This window comes from Rhinopithecus bieti, unplaced genomic scaffold, assembly GCF_001698545.2.
Source record: "Rhinopithecus bieti isolate Rb0 unplaced genomic scaffold, ASM169854v2 scaffold_16234, whole genome shotgun sequence".
Classification (NCBI taxonomy): Eukaryota; Metazoa; Chordata; class Mammalia; order Primates; family Cercopithecidae; genus Rhinopithecus; species Rhinopithecus bieti.
In genome coordinates, this window is record NW_016808946.1 from 1,411,125 (window position 1) to 1,426,929 (window position 15,805).

The window sequence follows — 15,805 nt, forward strand, 5'->3', positions numbered from 1 at the left end:
ATCCCCTGAATCCTGGAGGCAGAGGTTGCAGTGAACTGAGATCACATCACTGAACTCCAGCCTGGGTGACAAGACCAAGACTGTCTCAAAAAGAAAGAGAGAGACAGAGAGGAAGGGAGGAAGGGAGGAAGAGAGGAAGGGAGGAAGGGAGGAAGGGAGGAAGGGAGGAAGGGAGGAAGGGAGGAAGGAAGGAAGGAAGGAAGGGTCCTGTGGGGGTGGGTGGGGGAGCAGATGTAATGATTTTCACCCCATTTTACAGATGAGGAAACTGAGCCTTGGAGAAGTCTGACTGCCTGAATGAATGAGCAAATGGCAACACGTTGGGGCAATTAGAGCTCAGGGAGGAGGACGAAGAGGAGGCGCTGGGTGTGTGATGGGGATGCGGAGGGTGCTGAAGTTGGGGGCAGGAGGACAGTCTCCCAGCTGATGTGTTCTCATGAGAAGAGCACTACACTAGGAGTCCTGCGGCCTGGTGGAGCCCTGGCTCCTGTACTGACACGTTGAGCAAGCCGAGTCTCTTCCCTGGGCCTCTACTTCCCCCTCTGTAAAATGGAGTTAATAGCCCTGCCCTGCCCTGTGGGGATGTTGCAGGGAGCAAACCAGTGCTACTGGATGGGAAAGGGCTTTGGAAACCACAGGGAATTGCCAGTGCACCAGAGTCATCTGCCCACGTCTGCCTCCTGGCCTCGCGGTCCTCAGGGAGGCAGCCCAGCTGGATCTCGGGGTCTAGAGCCTGGAGTTCCAGAGCCTAACCTCTCTGGGCTCCACTGGGCTCAGCAGCCTCCTCTCCAGGCTGTGAGCTGAGGGGACCTGGAGAGGCAGCCCAAGATCCACCCAGAGCCTCCTCCACTTTCCCTAGTAGCTGGGACGGGGGTGTGTGTGGCGGGGGATAGCAGGCCTGGTTGCCAATGTGAGTATTAGCTGGCGTGAAATAATTTGATGGTGGTGATAAAGCCTGGGCTGCCTGGGGCCCCGGAGCCCCACCCAGCTCCCCCACCCCAATTCCGCTCCCTGCCAATAACATTGAGGCTGAGCTGTCTGGGTTCCGGCTCCCCATTCTCAGGTGATGAAATCCTGGCTCAATTGGGCTGGCTAGCGCTGCAGTTACCAAATCGCTATAATTGAGATTAATTTGGGGGCTGATTGGGTTAGCCCTTGCAGGCACCCATTAATTAGTGGGGGAGGCTCAAAGCCCCAACAGCTGGGCCCTGCACCGTGGAGCCTGAGGCCACTGTGCAGGGGGGCATTGAGAGATGCCCAGGTAGGTGTGTGTTCCAGAGGAGGGGGCAAGCTGGACAGAGCCTCACCCCCGCACCCATGCCACTCCCACCTCCTACCCAGTCCTAAGCTCGCTCCCACGCCCAGGAGGGGAGGGGACAGCAGAGCCTTTGACTCAGGCCCAGTGGCAGCTCTGGGTCTCCAAGGGTTAAAGGGCTCATTACAAGGGTGGGAAGAGGTGGAGAGGTGCTCAGAGGCTCCTTGGACTTCAAACAGCTCTTGCAAAACTTCTGGATGAGTTAAGTGCAAATGAATTTGAAACAGACAATGAAGTTCCCTTTAGAGACACCTGGGCAGAAAAATGGAGGGAAAAGCGCCTCAGGGAGAGCTCGTTTGTGGATTTTTTTTTTCCTGAACCCAAAACACACAGGGAAAAACAAACCCACCCGTCTACTCGTCTGCTCCGGGTGCCAGAGATGGGCAGGCACGCCCTGACTCAGTGCTGGGCTGGCAGCATGTTGGGCACACACGTGAGGCCCAGGCACACGCTGGGGGGTTGGGGGCAGCGGCACAGACGTGTGTGCAGAGCCGGAAGTTCCGGGCACACCAGTGTGGAAGTGGCACTGGTCCTGGAAAGGAGCAGAGCCCCTGGGCACGGGAGGATGAGTCGGTAGGGGGAGGGCACACGTGTGTGGGTGGCTGGCAGGAGGCCAGGTGAGGGTGAGGGGCAGGGCCCATTTGGGGTGAGGGGCAGAGCGCAGGCCCCGCCCCCAGGGGCCGTGGCACCCTGGTCACATGAGCACTTCTGGCCCCGGGGTGGGGCCCTCCCAATTGCCAGGCGGGTGAGGTGTCAGAGTGGGGGGCCTCTAGGCTTACCCGCCCCGCCCCACTCACCCGACTTGCTCCAGTTAATTGCCCGGTGTTTTATTTTTCCCTGTGAATCTCACAGAGGGACAAAAGCAAGTTCTGAGTCACCAGGAACCGCCTCCCGCTTCTGCCCACGCTGCAGCCTGGTCCCCACCCCACTGGGAGAACCCAAGGACCCCGAGGCGGCGGAGCCTGGCCCAGGCTGACGTGCGGGAGCCCTGGACCCTGCCGGGTCTGTGAGGTGTCCCCACCGCTGACCAGCATCCCCGGGGCCCAGGCGTGTGACTTCCCTGGGGGCCCTAATGGAGCAGCCTCCTCCCTGTGGCGCATTTGCAATTCATGGCTCCAGCCGAGATTGCATTAGGGCCTGGCTGTCACTCGTGATGAATGTCGCTTGTTTTCCGGAAAAAAACAGGCCCTGGATCCAGAGTGACAGGGCCTCGGGAGGCCCCGGCCCTCCCTTCCGTGCCTGAGGATGGGGCATAGCGGGTGTCCCCAGTGGCCTGTCAGCAGCCTCAGAATCTGACTCCTTTGGGGGCTCTCTAGGATTCCCAAATGGGAGCTCTCCCCCAGTTCCGGCTCCCCAGGCCTGTCTTCCCGTCCCTCAGGTTCTCCCAACAGCCCTGTGGGAGGAATGTTGCTAGAGCAGCTCCACTGGACAGATGAGCAAACTGAGGTCTGCAGGAAAAGGGAAGGTCGGCACAAGTGTGTGGGCTGGAGGGGAACTGGAGAGGGGTCCCGGGATCTACAAGCTCAGAGAGGTTCCTGAGGGGGACGTCTGGGAGACGATCTTAGGGGAAGTGGATTGCAGGGGTGGGAGGTGAAGAGACTCCTTGCAGGCTCCAGTTCTCCCTACTACATCCTGTCTGTGGGGCATGGCGGCCACCCTGGGACCCAGGACTGCTGTCTGCCCTCTCTCTTCCTGGCAACTCCCTTTCTGTCCAGAAGATGGGGGTCCTGCAGGTCTGAGGCTTTGGGCTGTGCCTTCTGGCAGCCAGTAGCTTCCATGAAGGCAAAGGAAATGCATTCCTTCCCATCCCACCTCTAACCAGGCCCACAACTGGGCCGGGAGGGATGGGGAGCTGGGGCGTGGGAATTAGCTGGAGGTCTCAGCGGGGACCCCTCCCACCTATCCCTCCCCCTTAAAGAGCACGCGTTCCCCAGGACTTTGGGAACAGAGAAGCCCGGATGGGCCTCCCCTGTGGCTCAAGGGCTCCCAGTGGCTCCCACCTTCCCAAATCTTACTCTGTTTCATCTCCGTTCCTGCCCTCACCATCTGGGAACCACAGCCTTGAAGAGTGACAGACAGAAGAAAAGAATTATATCCATGAGTGTCTTGTCAAGCCCATTCCCAGGAAAAAGAATGATGCTCACCGTGCCCCTTCCCCTCCGAGATAGAAATTTAGGCAGAAGGAGATGAAATGGGTCATGGAATCCCCTCGTCACAGATGAGGAAACTGAGGCCGGGGGTTCACAGCAAGAGACAGAGGTTCTGTCCTCTGTTGAAAGTAGTGGATTTTGTTTTCTTTCGTTTTTGTTTGTTTGTTTGTTTGTTTTTCTGAGACAGGATCTCACTCTGTCACCCAGGCTGGAGTGCAGTAGCGTGATCTCGGTTCACTGCAACCTCCGCCTCCCAGGTTCAAGCAATCCTCCTGACTCAGCCTCCCAAATAGCTGGGATTGCAAAGGTGAACCACCACACCTGGCTAATTTTTGTGTTTTTAGTAGAGACAGGGTTTTGCCATGTTGGCCAGGCTGGTCTCAAACTCCTGGCCTCAAGTGATCCTCCCACCTCAGCCTCCCAAAGTGCTGGGATTACAGGCATGAGCCACCGCCCCCGGCCAAAAATCGTGTTTTGTTCACTGGTGTATCTCTGTGCCTAGAACAGGGTCTGGTGTGGAGTAGGCATTTGCTGAATGAGTGAATGAATGAGTAATGGCCTTAGCAGGACACAGGAAGCTGTGGGCTGCTGGGGAGGCTGAGCCATGAAGCCTGGCACTCGGGCCCTTCATGCCCCCTCAACTGCCTTCCTCTTGTGTCTGGGGATAGGCAACCTGCTGCCTGCTGACACAGTCCCATGGGTGTCCCTGTTGCAAAGCCAGCTGATGGGATGGGGGCCTCACTTTCCCCCAGTCAGAGTCCAGGTTCCAAAGCACCAAAGCTCCACAGCCCCAAACCAACCCAAAGGGACCAAGGCAGTGCAGTCCAGAAGGGAAAAAACACAAAACACCCTTCACTGGAGATCTGGAGCCTGAGGCTGGGCCCAGATGGGCCATTCTAATCACAGTTCCTTGTGTGCCAGGCACTGTGCTAGGCAGGCACACATTGTGTTATTTCCTCCCTGTGACAGTGTGCTAAGCCGGGTGCTGTCTTCTGCTCATTTTACACCTGACCACATCCCTGGAATGGCTGGGCCCCTGCTGCTGTCCTTGCTCATGAAACAGCTGGGGAGCCAGGCCCTCTGGTGGCCCTCCCCTCCCCAGGTAGAGCCCCTGTCCTGTCCTGGCATTTTTGCCCAATGTGGAAAGCCTTGCCCAGAAGGCCAGGAGTCAGCTCCCGCCAGCTGCCTGCCCCATTTGTTCCAGGGTGGCCCCAGGGGCATCCTCACAGTCAGTCCAACACTCAGGTTTTCCTTGGCAACAGGGTCAGAGGAACAGCTCTGGATCCATGTAAGTGACCCCACCCCCTCCGCCGCAGCCCCCGTCCCCAGTGTCTGGAGGCCAAACGGTTTTCCAGAAGCCAAACCCACTGAGTCCCTGACCTTTCCCTGTATGGGCAGATGTTGGTCCCATCCCCTACGATGTGAACAGCTGAACTGCACACTGGAGCAGGCCAGAAGCCAGGGCTCAGAGGCGACATTGTCCCCACCTCCAACCGCACCTTCCAAGCGAGGCATGGGGCCAGGCAAAGAGAACACTGGTTCTAGAATGAGCTGGGTTCAAATCCCAACACTGTCCCCTCGTAGCTGTGTGACCTTGAACAAATGGCATCCCCACTTTGAGCTTCAGCTTTCTCATCTGTAAAATGGGCATGACCATGTCCTACATCACACAGTGGCTATGGGGTTCCTGGGAACTACATGTAGGCACTGGATTCCACACACTGGGTACGTGGGCACCATCCCTCCAGGCCCTGGGTCCCCATCCACCCCTGTCATCTGTGCCTGCTGCTGTGCCACTTCTACCACCATCCATCAGAGCCATCTGTGCCTGCCGCCATCGGGGCACCATGCCCAGCCCCATGTACCCCAGGGGCCCTGCCACACCCTATCCTCCCCTGCAGCCCACACCATCCAGCCTGCTTCAGGCTCCCAGATGAGAAGACTACAGCAGCACCCCCAGGTCCCAAGGGCACCCTCTTTATCTTCACCCACGGGGGCCTTCTGCACCCCAGGGCCTCCTCACGGAGATCTGGGACCCAGGGGCCAAGCTGGAAGCCCCTCTGCTCCCAGAGGGCAGCCCCCGCCCCTCTGCTACTCTGCCCGGCTCGTACCACATCCTGCCGCAGCCCTGCGTCTATTTCATCAGGCCAAGGATTGCTTTTTAAATAAATCTAAAAAACTCCACTTCCTCCTTGGCAAGTTCATTTTAAGTCATTTTATCTCTTTCCCCCCTATATTTTCCCAAATAATGTGAGAAGTTTAAAAACATGAATCTAATTGTACGGTCCCCGGAGAAACCCATATCGAGCCACCCTATAAGAGGCCTGGAATCTCCCGATGATGATTTATTGCTAAATCCTAGTATTTTTCAATACATTATAGTTTTTAAATTGTGTTTAAATTGAGTGTAGAGGAGCAGAGGCCATTAGGAGATGCAGAAATGATGATTATATTTAAATATTCATGCACGCAGTACCTTATTATTGAATCTGAACACTAACAAAATCAATATTAAGTGCGGTTTGACATGAATTTATTTATGAATTTCGACTTTCTAAGTACTGTATTTTTTCACTCAAAAATTGTGAGTATAATGTAGTAATGATATCAAAACACGGTGTCAGGGAGCATTAGCTGGGGAGGTTATAAACCTCTGGATTAGGGGGCCCAAGATTGCCCTCAAAAGTGCTTAGTATACAAAACCCAATTCTTTTTTTTTTTTTTCCCCTGTTTCTGAATTGTGCAGATCCACATACACTCCCGGAACGGGCGGGCGGGAGGATGGGGAGAGGAAGCGGGGCTGAGCTGTAGTAGCAGGCGCGGCAACAGGCACTCAGCTCCGTGGAGGCTGGGGTGCAGGGGAACCAGGGTTCTCCGCCTGGCCCTCCCCTGAGCTCTACGCCCCAGAAGCAGCCCCTCTGGCTACGGGCTCCCTGAGGATCTGGGGTTCAGACTCCCTCGAGGGGCACACTGTGGGTGTGGGGAGAGCCAGGGGGTGTCTTTACATCCCAGACTGGGTGCTGGGGGCAGGGTGAAAGCTGGAGGCGTCTGGCCCCAGGAAACCAAGGCAGAAGGAGATAGAAAGAAAGCCTTTGCCCCCAGATTCTGGGTCCTGGCACCGAGTGGGTGCCCAGGGCAGAAAGCTTGGGCCACTGCTTCCTCCTCAGCCCACCGGGACCTCCTGCCCCAATGCTGGCAATGATGTTGGTGAAGATGAGGAGGGCATCCTTCCTCCCTCTCCCTGAGCCCACTGGGGTGGGAGGAAGGGGCCTGGTCCTCTCCATCCAAAGCTTCTCCTTCGTAGTATTGCCTGGAACCCTTCCCCCACCTGCCGCCCCGTGCCACCCCTGCCCAGGAGGCTGCCAACAGCTTCAGGGTTTCCCTCCCTCCCCTCCAGAGAATCGATGTCTGTGTGCTGGCAGGGGCAGCCCCCAAGCCCGGCATAGCCACAGCCTGCAGTGGCCTCTGTGCCCCAGGAACCACGCTGCTGTGCACAGTTCACATACACCAGGATCCCACAGAGCCCCATGTAGACAGACAGAATGACACACTCATAGACAGAGCATGGAAATGAATTAGAGGCCAACTAGGAGGAGACCCCACTTTTCAGATGGAAAGTAATTCCCTTATAATGCAGGCTTTTTGGAAACAGGTAACCTACATTCCCCAACGGGAAAGAACTGGACGTCGCTGCTGGTCCCTGACTTAGGCAGATGACACCCAGCCCACTCCACACTGTGACAGAAACCTGACCCTGACCGTCAGTGGCCCCAGGACACTCTAGATAGACTCATAGCTCTGCATGCATAAATCCATGAGCGCCCACTGCCCAGTACTCACCACACCCTGCTTCTAGGGCACCCACCAACACCTTAGCACCCAGGCTCACACCCCAATAGCCACCACTCTCCCATTCTCCCACAGAAACAGTCACACTGGTAGGTATTGCTGAGCACACACGCTAGCACACACATACAGAACGGCAATCACCTTCACACAGTCCCACACACCTCAACAACTTCACACAGGCAGACCCTGACATGCACACAGATGCCCCAACATACACATGGACACTCTGACATACACACAGGCACAGCCAACATTCACATGACACCCCGACACAAACACGAACACCCTCACTGACACATGGCTACCCCAACATACGCAGGAGCACACCCCCACTTCCCAGCACCCAGCCCAAGTGCTCAACACGTCCACACTCGCCCGCAGCAGGCTGGGGCCAGGTGAGCCTGGCCCTCCAGCAGCAGGAAGATGCAGATGCAGCCAGGGTCGGGGGTCAAACAGCACTCAGAAGGTTTGATTCAGAATATTCATCAGTCTTTGGGGGGAAAAAAGAAGCCCACACATGGGGGAGGAGGAGGAAAAAAATCCAACCCCGACCCTAAACTCTTTTCCAGTAAATCGATGTATTTTGCTATAATTTTATTAGGAATATAAAAGGAGCCTTTTCAAAAGTGCTTAGGACGCAAAAAAAAAGAGGCGGGCGATGGAAACATTAGTCTGTCTGTATTAGCAATCCCATAGTCACATTTTATTGTTACTGTCAGGATGCAAAAGCTGTGCTTAAAACAAAATAATACATAATGTATTACTGAGGCATAAACATCAGCGAGCCGCGAGCGGCCGGCGTTTTATTTTAAAAGAAGATGCAGAAAAAAAAAAAAAAGTGGAGGGACAGAGGGTGGGGGGAGGGGTGTGGGCAGCCTCCAGGGATCAGTCAAGCTGGGACTCCAGACCCAGAGGGCAGGGGAGGCCAGCGCAGTGATGGAGGCTGATCTGTACGGATGATTTCAACCTAGGAGAAACAATGTCACCCCCGTATCAGTCCCCAAAAGTAGCCCCAGGTTCAGGGTCCTCCTACCTGCCAGCTCTGCCTTTGGCGCCTTAGGGTTTATAAAACTCTGGCCCCATGTCATGCCCCAACCTCCACTCTCACCACGTGCCAGGGAAGGAGGCTGTGCAGTTCTTCTTGTCCTTGTTTTGCAGGAAAAGACAGTGAGGCTCAGAGAGGGGCAGTTGTAGACTTCAGGACGTGTTGTCAGTGAGCTATGTGTCCAGTACTCAAATCGGGGCAGAGTACCAGAGTCCCTGTTCCGTGCATTTTCTACTGTTCTGAGCTACCCAGGTGCTTGACAGTCTCCAGGCAGGGCCCTTGGGCCCTTGGGCCCCTAAGGTGGTGTCTCTGCACCACCCTTGTTCGCTGTCAACTATTCTCCAACATCAACAAATATAATCTTCCAAAATGCAGACCTTGTTTCTCCCGTGCTGACACCTCTATGCCCCGTTCCCTCCTACCTAGGAGACAATTGTGGCCCTGCAGGATTCTCCTCGGTCTGGCCCTGCCTTGGGCTTGCCTCCTCCCCCATCCTCTGTGCTTGCTCACTCAGCGGGAGACCCACTGACCTTCCTATTCTTTGAGCCCACTAAGCTCATGCCTGCCTTAGGACCAGGGCTCCTGCTGGCCCCTCTGCCTAGAAGATCATTTCCGGCCCTTTATAGCAAATACTACCTCCTCCGAGAAGTCCTTCCGGATCACCTAATCTAAACAGATCCTCCATCACTTTTTTCTGGCCTTTGACAGTTAATACCATCTCCTCCAAGAAGTCCTCCTGGATCACTCAATCCAAACAGACCCTCCATCACTTTTTGTTCTCTCTGATCTCTCTGGTTTTCTTTTACTAGGAATATCAGGAATTTCAACAGCAGAATGTCTAGTGCTCATTTTCCCCAAACGAAAGAGTAACCTCCGAGAAAGCACGGGCCTCACGGTCCTGTTCACTATGGTATCCCCAGCACCTGGCACAGGCACAGTCCGTGTGTTCCAGGGAAGGATGGATAGGGCTGGGCGCAGTGGCTCACGCCTGTAATCCCAGCATTTGGGAGACTGAGGCAGGTGGATAACTTGAGGTCAGGAGTTCGAGACCAGCCTGGCCAACATGGTGAAACCCTGTCTCTACTAAAAATACAAAAACAAGCTGGGCATGGTGGTGGGCACCTGTAATCCCAGCTACTTGGGAGGCTGAGGCAGGAGAATCGCTTGAACTCTGGAATCGGAGGTTGCGGTAAACCGAAATTGCGCCACTGCACTCCAGTGATAGAGTGAGACTCCATCTCAAAAAAAAAAAAAGAAGAAAAAAAAAGGATGGATGGGGGACCTCATTGCCACTTGGCTGTCATAGTGGGCAGGTGGCCCTGACCCATGGAAGCCTGCACACTCCACGACAGGGCCTGCCCGCCTCAGCAGTGTCTCGGCCAAGCACTGCCTAGAACATCTGGCACGACCTCTCCCCCAACCTGTGCCTGCTCCCCAAGCTTCTCCCAGCTGCCCTCTAGTACTCTCTGGGGGGTTCCCCTCCACTCCCTGACCCTCTGCCCCCTCTCCTTCCTTCATCTCCTAACCCATCGGGCGGCTGCCAGGGAATCCAGGGACAGCTGGGACTTGTCCATCCTCCCTGCCCATCACACTCCAATCACCTGCCCCCTCTGAGGCTTCCCACAGAGCCTCAAGTCAGCTTCAGGGCCATTGTTCACTCAGGGGCCACTGATCCTTCCGGGAGGGCTTTCAGGAAGCAGAACTGAGGAAGGGAACCAGGCAGACCCAGGTTTGAGGCCGACTCTGCTTCTTAGTAGCAGTGTCACTTTGGATATACAGCTTTCACTTCCCAGTGCCTCAGTTTCCTCATCTGTGAAATGGGGACAAGATGGTACTCATCTCGATGGCCTGTGAGACTTGTGAGGACATGTGAGGGATGTATGACCACCCTTTAGCACAGCTTTCTTAGGGGCTGCCATGCCATTCAAGAAAGGGGACATGGGGACAGGAGGCCCAGTCGGAGCACGAATATAAGGACTGGCCCCTCCACCCCCAGCCCTGAGCCCTTCTGGGATGACTTCCTGCAGTCTCAGGGCACTTGGCGCCACCTAGTGACGGGTGGGGGCACCAGAGGGCCTGGCAGGGGCAGGGTGGGGTGAGGTGGGGGCCCTGGGGCAAGATGGAAATCAGAAAGGGTGAGACGTGGCCAAGGAGCAGGTGTCAGCGGCTTCTCTGGGCCCTGCTTGGGGCCAGTGTGCACCAAGAGATCACAGCCCCCTCCCAGCCTGGAGGCCATCCTGGGAGAGCAGAACAGTGGGGGGTGTGGGGGGAAGGGCCGCAGCGGTTGCTTCCAGAACACCTGGGCCAGCTCGGGAGTCCCCAGCCAGCCCCGCCAGCAGCAGCTCAGACACCAGCATCCCACCAAGAGAGGGAGACTGAGAGCTGGGCGGGAAGGAGTGGGGGTGGTACCTGCAGCCCCCAAGGGACCCAGCCTCCTGCCCGTTACACCAGCCCCTCCTCGGGACTGGGACACAGGAAGCCCTGTGTGCTGAGGCTGCATGACCCTGTTCAATCATCCATGGAATCCCTCCCTTCTACACACATTTGTGAGTCCCCACTGTGCCACAGAACACTGGGGACAGAGGGAACAGGGCAAACGCCCACCTCTGTAGGGCTGACATTTTGTGTGAGGGTGGGGAGAGGCGAGGAGGGGGCAGAATAGCAAATACTGAAAGTTCACAGTCTGTTTTAAAGGGCACCAATGGTTAAGGTGGCAAGGGACGCCAAGCAGGGGGCAGGCAAGGAGGGAGGGCTAGCGCGGGTGACAAGGGTTCCCCCCACCACAGCATAACCTGGTAGTTAAGGCCTTGGGCTTTGAGCCACCAAGCTGCTTGTCTCTCATCTAGCTTTGTGACTGGGTGAGCTGTTTAATCTCTCTGGGCCTGTTTCACAATTCCTAAAGGGAAGAATAAGAGCTACTCTCCACTGGGCTTGTCCCCAGGGCTGAATGAGGCTCAGAGCACAGGGAGGACCTGCGGCTGTTAGACTGGCTTCAGCTCCAGGACCCTCTGCTTTGTGGAGTAAAGTCCAGGGCTGCTTCTAAGCCCCTGCCCAATCTTCTTTACACACACACTCACATGCACACACACATTCTCTCACACACACACACAATCAGGCACACACGCACACCTGTGTGCACACACACTCAGAGCAGAGGAACACGGGGGGCGGGGGCCCTCTGCATATCCAGGGAGCAATGCCCAGGCAGTATCAGGAATCAGGGCTGAGCCTGGACACGTGTGCAGGGGCCGCGTGTTGTCCTTCCTGGGGAGCCATCTGTGCATCGTCACACGCGGTGGGCATGCAAACGTGAGCCTGCGAACATGACTGTGTGGGGGGCAGGGCTGGGGCTGCCCATGTAACCACGTGCACTCTCGTAGGGTCCAGGTTGCCAGGACCAGGGCTGTGCTCTGTGCCTGCGTGTGGGGGTACAGGGCCCCAACTGGGACTGTAGTGACCACTGATTGTTTGGGGACATCATCGCAGAGGAAACGTCACTCAGCCACTCCTCTTGGCCCGTCCCCGGCCCACCAGAGCTGAGAGTGAGAGGAATTTCCAGCCCACCCACAAGGCAGGCTTAGGGCCCAGCCCAGTGTCCTGTCTGGGATGTTCCTGTGCTTCTAGAGCTCATCCCTGGGGTCCGGGAGTCTGCTCTGACCTGAGCTGGGGAGCAGAGTCCAAAGAGGCTGCACCCAGTCTTCTGCCATCAAATCACTGGCAGTGCTGAGATGGACTCTTCCTGCAGTGCTGAGATGGACTCTTCCTGCAGTGCTGAGATGGACTCTTCCTGCAGTGCTGAGATGGACTCTTCCTGTAGTGGTATCAGTGCCATCATTCTGGGCCTGTCCTGCATGGAAGTCCCAGGAAGAGGAGGCTGCAAGATCTCAGACAGTCTTGAGTTCTAATTTTTGGTACTGCTTCTTCATGACTGTGTGGCTTTGGACAAGTCACATAGCTTCTCTGAGCCTCATTCACTCCCCTGTAAGACAGCAATTCACTCTTGCAGGATCTCTGGTGGGAACTGACCTTACAAGAATATATGAACGGCCGGGCGCGGTGGCTCACACCTATAATCACATCACTTTGGGAGGCCGAGATGGGTGGATCACCTGAGGTCAGGAGGTCAAGACCAGCCTGGCCAACATGGCAAAACCCCATCTCTACCAAAAATACAAAAATTAGCCAAGTGTGGTGGCGCATGCCTGTAATCCGGGCTATGGGGGAGGCTGAGGCAGGAGAATCACTTGAACCCAGGAGGCGGAGGTTGCAGTGAGCCGAAATCACACCACTGTGCTCCAGTCAAGATGACAGAGCAAGACTCCATCTCAAAAAAGAAAAAAAGAGTATATGAGGCTTGGCCACTGGCACGGGGCAGGTTCTCATTCATGGTGCCTCTGCGGTGCTAATGGCTACATTCATGGAGCTGGAGCCCATGGAGTCGCCGTGTGGAGCCCTTTGCACCACTGTCTTGGTCTGTAAGTCCTCCCAACAGTCCTCTGCAGTGGCTGCTTTACTGCTCTCTCCATTCCTCCGATGAGGAAACTGAGGCTTGGTGAAGGGGCATGACTTGCCTGAGTCATGCAGTGAGCAGGTGGGAGAGCAGGACATGCATTCAGGTGCCTCCACCGGCCTGGTCCTGCCCTCGGGGCATTTCTGCTCCCAGTAGACCCCTTCATCACGCCCCAGCTCAGCCCCCAGGGCTGGAGTTTGCTGAGTGTCACCAAGTTTCCAATGAAGCCAGGGTGGCTAGATGGGACTTCCTTCCGAAACCCCTTCCTTCCCCCTTCCCTGTCTGGTCAGGCTAGGAGGCTGGATCGCGAGGAAGCTGCCTAAACCCCTTGGGGAATCGCTGAGAAATGAGTTGAAGGAGCCCCTCAGTCTCCTCCTCATCCAACATTCTTCTTTCACAGGTGGCAAAACTGAGGTCTGGAGGCCCAGGTCACTCACAGTCCACATCAGGCCTAGCCAACAGTGATTCCCTGCAATGAGAGCTCAGAGAATGTGGGCAGGGAGGTAGGATCCAAGCTCAAGGGATGGATCCCTGGTTCCCAGGGTTAATGTCCATCCTCTGCGCCCTGCAGTCGGTCAAACAAGCCCTGTCTAAGCACTTCCAGGTTGGCCAAGACAGGAGATGAAGATGCCTGGGAGAAACAGGACCTGTGGCCTGCCACAGCCTGGTGAGCAAAGCCAACAAATAGAAATCAGTAAGGTGAGCCCATAGCCAGGGAAGCAGAGGAGCACTTGCCCTAGTCACAGGAGGTCAGGGGAGGCTTCCTAGAGGAGGAGGTGAGGCCTTCCTGGCTCCCAGCCTGTTTAAGCTAAGTCTTAAGAGATGAATCAAACATTTGCCAAAAGAATGAAGGAAGGGTACTCCAGGCAGGGGAACAGTATGGCCTAAGGCAGAGAATCTGGGAAACACCATAGCATGCTGGGAACTCCAAATACATCTATGGAGGGAAAGGTGTGTGGGGAAATGGAGAGGTTCCGGGGAGATTGTTCCGGAATCTATGGCTGCATAACACACCACTCCCAAAACTTCGTGGCCTAAAACATCGGTTGTCTGGGACACGAATTTCAACAGGGTACGGTGGGAACAGCTTATCTTTGCTGCCTCGTTCTAGGGTCTTGTCTGGGAAGACAAAGGCTGGGGGTGACTTGATAACCAGGGAATGGAATCAGCCGAAGGCACATTCACTCACACAGCCGACGGTTGGCTGCGATCTCAGCCAGGCTCTTGGCTAGAACCCCATGCACAACTTGTCCGCATGGCCTCTCCACGTGGGTTAGCTTGGGCTTCCTCATAGCATGGTGGGTGGGTTCCAAAGGCAAGTCCTAGGAGAACAAGACAGAAGCGCATGAAATGTTGGTGATCTAGCCTCGGAAATCACGTAGTGTTCCTGCAGTCATGTTCCATTGGTTGAGGCTTTCACAAAGTTCTGCCCAGATTCAAGGGGAGAGGACACAGAGCCCTCCACTGGAAAGGAGGACCACTGAGAGCACACTGTAAGAAGAACCTGTGGATGAAAGATGCTGCTGCGGCATCTTCAGAAAACACAATTGGCTACAAGGGCCATGCACGATCTTGATTGCTGGGCTAATGGGGCTGACTACTCCAGTACATGGGGGAAGAAAAAGAGCCCCAGCGATAGAGGAAAGAAGACCAGAAAGTCCTGGGGAACCACACTCACCAGTCTAAGGGGCAGAAGCTGGTGTCTGGGATTAGGACTTCTTGGTTAGTCCCCAAAGGATGCCACCCAACACCATCCCTCCTTGCATCCACACAGGGCTGGGCTTCCAGGACCTCCCACAGTCTTAGAAGGCTCTGAGGCCTGGGACGTGTGTCTTTCTGAAGTCCCTTTATCCTGGGCCAAGAACCCCTGGCTCTGGCTGACTTCTCTCTGGTCCTGGACCTTCCCAGGAACAGGTGGGAGGGGGTAGCAGCACGGGTGCCTCAGCCTCCCCCATCGTTGCTGCTGTACCCCTGTCTCTAAAGTTGGCCTAGCATGGCTTCCAGAAGGCGCTAAACCTTACAGAGGGCCAGCTCTCCTCTTTGTAGTCTAAGACAGGGATTGATGTCCAGGGAGGGAAGAAAAAGGTTTCTTTCCTAGACTGTGCCAGGCTGGGTCCCATATCTCCCCTCCAGGGGTCTTACCACGGACCTCAGGGCCAGGAAAGGGTGGCCTCCCTGCTGCAGAGCCCCCGCCTTGTCTCTCAGACTCACAGGTCCAGGTGACAGTGCTTAGCAGCCATCAGAGTCTCCCTCCCTCCACCAGGCAGCTTCTATGAGCAAGGGAGCTACTGGGACAGGGTCTGGCCTTCCAATTTGATGGACCCAGTAACTCATTATTTGCCTAGAAGCCTGTCTCCCCATCTTCACTATGAGCCAGTGAGGGCTGGGACTGCCTGCTTCTTCTCTGTGACCCAGCACAGAGCCCGGCACATGGTAGGTGCTTATTTAGTATGAGGTGAGTGAATAACAAATGAATCTTTTAAATTTCTATATTCCCCTTACATAGCACTTGGCACACGATAGGTGATCAATAGGTGTTCGTTGAATGAACAAATGAACGAATGAAGTGGATTTTCTTTTTCTCTGGATCCCTAATGCCCAGCAAAATTCCTGGCACAGAGTAAGTGTTCAGGACTTGTTGAATTGAAATGACAAACTGAAACCCCTGTGAGGCAGGCCTGTCTGGTCCAAAGGCGACTTCTGTGATGGGCTGTCACTTAGACTGGCCACAGAGACCCAGCCTCAGCATCCCAGCAGGGCTTGGGTTCTCGGTGCTGTGGCCACTCTCTTCCCACCTCCACTCTCCACCATGTCCCAGAGTGGGTGGAGCCTCCTCTCCCTAGCACAGGAAGAGGTGGGTCAGAAGCAGGAGGGAGAGAAGGGAGGGGCAGACAGACGGACAGACAGACATCACTGAGATGGGCCTTCCTCGTAAA